The sequence below is a fragment of the Pangasianodon hypophthalmus genome, chromosome 15 (assembly GCF_027358585.1).
Source record: "Pangasianodon hypophthalmus isolate fPanHyp1 chromosome 15, fPanHyp1.pri, whole genome shotgun sequence".
In the NCBI taxonomy this organism is placed as follows: Eukaryota; Metazoa; Chordata; class Actinopteri; order Siluriformes; family Pangasiidae; genus Pangasianodon; species Pangasianodon hypophthalmus.
Window position 1 is genome coordinate 16,329,202 of NC_069724.1, and position 4,275 is coordinate 16,333,476.

The following is a 4,275-nucleotide window of genomic DNA, read 5'->3' on the forward strand; positions in this document are numbered from 1 at the left end:
ATGCAATGAATGTTACGAATGATGTTTAAGCAATAAATTGTGTTTTATTTAAAAAAAAAGAAAGGTAAATCTGTTTATGTCCAAGTGGAATACAATGTGGGCTTTATAAATAATCTGGCTACTTTTAAGTCTAAGGTAAGTCTGGCCTTTTATGGAAAGACGGTATCTCTCCCACTTGGGAAGGTGCTGCTCTCACTGCTTGTAACAACTCTCAGTATTGTGACAGGCTTACTTAATCCAATTGAAAATAAAATTGAAAATCCAGAAGCCGAGCCCAGGCAGCAGAGAAAATGGTTACACCTTTCATCTGATCGCTGCCTTGTCACCTAAGTTTCATCACACTGAAATCTCAGATTGTTTGTTCTAGTAGTCTAATGAACATAAAATTAGATCATGCAAAATTCACAGCCAGCTAAATATTAGATTCTTTACATCTTAAGCACTTATTAAATATATAATATATGTAAGTATAACTGATCAGAGTTTCACCCCTCCTAACCACCATGGGTAGTGAGAATCCCCTTGTACAAGTCATTCCTCATGCACATATCACAGTTTGTGACTACAGTCAGAGTTAGAGGAAACCTTAGTGTTTTTATATTACATGCTGACAGGCACGCAACCTGAAGCCACAAGATAGTTTTTCACTCTTTTAATTCACTAATTTGGGTTTTCAAATTGATAAAATTTTGCCAATGCTTTTGTTAATTCAAGACACATTCCAGTATAGAAAATATTTGAAGGTTTGTAGAATACACTGAACTCATGTGCTACGCTTACACTCCTGCTAATACTTTAAAAATCGGTCCTTGAGATAAGTAAGGTCTCAGATTAACATGCTGTCTCTTCCAATCTCCTCTATGCAAAAAAGATTATACTATTAATTAATTATTAATAATTAATATTTATGTATTTCACATTGGCCTCAAATGGCATTTCATATTTCCACATAACATTTCAGCATGACCTGTTGTGTGCAATGACTGTATATATGGTCAAAAGTCAAAAGTGAAACCAAAAAGTCTGAGGCCCTCTTGTGGCTAGCTGCAGAATGGGAAAGGAGCCATTGCTTAGATTTTTAAGTTACATCTGCACAAATTATTTTTGGGAAACGTTTTCTGGTGTTTTTACGACAGAAGTTCAATTGATCTTGCTATATCCCCCAATATTTTTCCTTACAATAAGACCCTAAGTGGCGAGTTCTTTGCAGTTTTTCTAGTATATTACTCAGTTTGATGTCTAAACTACATCACTGAAACTGATATTGTAACTAGCAAACCAAGGCATAAACCAAGGCAGATAACACTAACCAAATTTCATAACAATTTACTATTGACTGTATGATGAATATTTCATACGGAGCTACAGAACAAATGAATATAGTGTGATGAATGTAAATGATGACTGCTGTTTATCAGTATAGTTTCAGTTGATACATTACACTAGCTACTTATACTTACATTACTTTGATTAAAATAATGTATTAGCCAGTGTCTGCTTGCTTTTTTATACAACTACAGTTTAGCATTTTACATAGTAATTAATAAAGCTGTACTTACAGGTTTAGATAGCGTTGTGCTGTTTTAAGTTGCACTTCAGTTAATAGCTCTCAATGTGAGTGCAGGGGTGTGTCCACAAGCAATATGGGCAGGCAAGAGGTGGACTCATGTATTGTGCATTCTCTGGCTTCAGGATCTATACTGCACAGACTCTGGCTACAGTTTTCGCAAGGTGGCAATCTTTCAATTCAATTATTGCTTTTCTAGCAGACTCAGAAGTCCATTAAAAAAGTGTTCCAAAAGGTATATACACAGTCCGTATACAGTTTATTCAGTTCGTGGCTCCATTACGTACACAGTTCTGAAACAAGTAATGGATGTATAAGTGGAAACACCCCACGCTCCCGGTGCGGACTGATTCCCAGGAAGTCCACTTGTGTGACTAATATCTCCCTGTTGCCATGGTTCACATAACACGCACCTTTTCCTTGAGCAGGCTCCGTCTTTTACACCCCCCTCTACCATGCAGTGTGTCATGCAGTAGGGACAGACACAAGTGCAGGTAACTGAGGTTTTATTTAAATTACAAGCAGACAAATTCAAAGTGCAAGGCAGAGTCATGAACAGTAAACAAGCGAGGGTCAGACAATTAACAAACAATATGAACCAGACAAGACTATGGGCAGAAACCAGGAACCCAGAAACAGGATTGAAAACCAGGGATACATGATAACTATAAAGAAGGCTTGGTAACGACAGGTGTGAGAACCAGTGAGCGTATACTTCGCACCAGACAAAGAAACATGAGGGCTTAAATACAAAGAATGCATTCCTTGAATTCTGGTTATACATACCTACTAACTTTGATGTTTGCTGCTGCTAGGTATCTTGAAGCCATACCCCTGTGTAGCATCAAGTCAAAGCAAAATGCCAAGGAGTGTGGTAAAAACCAAGGTGGAAGGACGACAATAGTAGTGAAACTCGAATGGACAGTGAGGTAATGTCTGAGATATGCTCCTCAATGTAGAATATCTACCAATCTAGTGTAGACCATTTTATGTACCTAGGAAACTTCAGTGCATTGTGACAGAGATGTACATTCGGCAAATGAAGACAACCCTTTAAAACAACTCTACAATATGGTCACCAAACAGGAGAACTTGTGTCCACATACTGCCAGTATCATCGCTAGTGATTTTAATCTCAAAAATGTCTGCCTAAATATCATCAATGTATCGAAAATCAAAGCAACGATAACCTCAGCATGTGGCAGGGAATATAAGCTCTTACGATCTGTGAAGACAACAAATCCATCATCATGGACACTAACACCACGCTACCAGACAAACTGAAATCTTTCTTTGCACGCTTTGACACTGTGAACAAGGACACACCCTGCAGGAAATGTTCATAAGTCTGCAGGAAAGTCAACCCCAGTAAGTGGGACCCAATGGCATTTCACAGAGAGTACTGAAAACGTGCTGCACAGTTGAAGAGAACACAGACATATTCAACATCTCACTCACACAAGAGATCATTCCACACTCTTTTAATTGCTTTATGATTATTCACGTTCTGGCAAAAGCCAGAGTGTGCCTCAATGACTACTAACCAGTTGCACTAACAGCAGTAGTCATGAAATGTCTAGAAAATCTAGTGTTTGGACACATCAACAACATCATACTGGAGTCCACTGACAGCCAGAAACACTGTACTAACATGATTAGGGCCTCCCTTTGCTCTCAAATCAGCCTCAATTCTTCATGACATTGATTCCACAAGATGTTGGAAATATTCCTTTGAGATTCTGGTCCATGTTGCCATGATTGCATCACACAATTCCTGCAGATTTTTCAGGTGCCCTTCATCCTGTGAATCTCCTGTTCTATCACATCCCAAAGGTGTTCTGTTGGATTCAGATCCGGTGACCGGGAAGGCCACCGAAGAACACTGAACTCATTGTCATGTTCGTGAAATCAGTTTGAGATGACTTTTGCTTTGTGACATCATGCTGGAAGTAGCCATTAGAAGATGGGTAAATTGTGGCTATGAAGGGATGCACATGGTCAACAACAATACTCAAATAGACTGTGGCATTCAAGGGGTGATTGATATTAATGGGCCCAAAGTGGGCCAAGAAAACATTCCCCACACCATTACACCACCTCCACCAGCCTGGACTGTTGACACAAGGCAGGTTGGGTCCATGGATTCATGCTGTCGGCACCAAATTCTGACCGTACCACCTGTGTGCTTCAGCAGAAATGGAGATTCATCAGACCAGGTTACGTTTTTCCAGTCTTCAGCTGTCAGCCTTCTGTTCTTGGCTGACAGAAGTGTAAGCTGACGTGGTCTTCTGCTGTTGTAGTCCACCTCAAGGTCCGACATATTGTGCATTCCGAGATGCTTTTCTGAGCACCACAGTTGTACAGAGTGGTTATCTGAGTTGTAGCATTTCTGTCAGCTCAAACCAGTCTGGCCATTCTCTGTTGACGTCTCTCATCAACAAGGCATTTCCTTTCTGCTGCTCACTGGATGTTTTTTCTTTATTGCACCATTCTGACTAGACTCTAGAGACTGTTGTGCATGAAAATCCCAGGAGATCAGCAGTTATATGAATACTCAAACCAGCCTCTCTGGCACCAACAATCATGCCACGGTCAAAATCACACAAATTGCTGAAAAAGTTCATGCTGACTATGATAGAACGGTGTCAGAACACATGGTGCATTGCAGCTTGCTGCGTATGGGGCTGCATAGCTGCAGACCGGTCAGA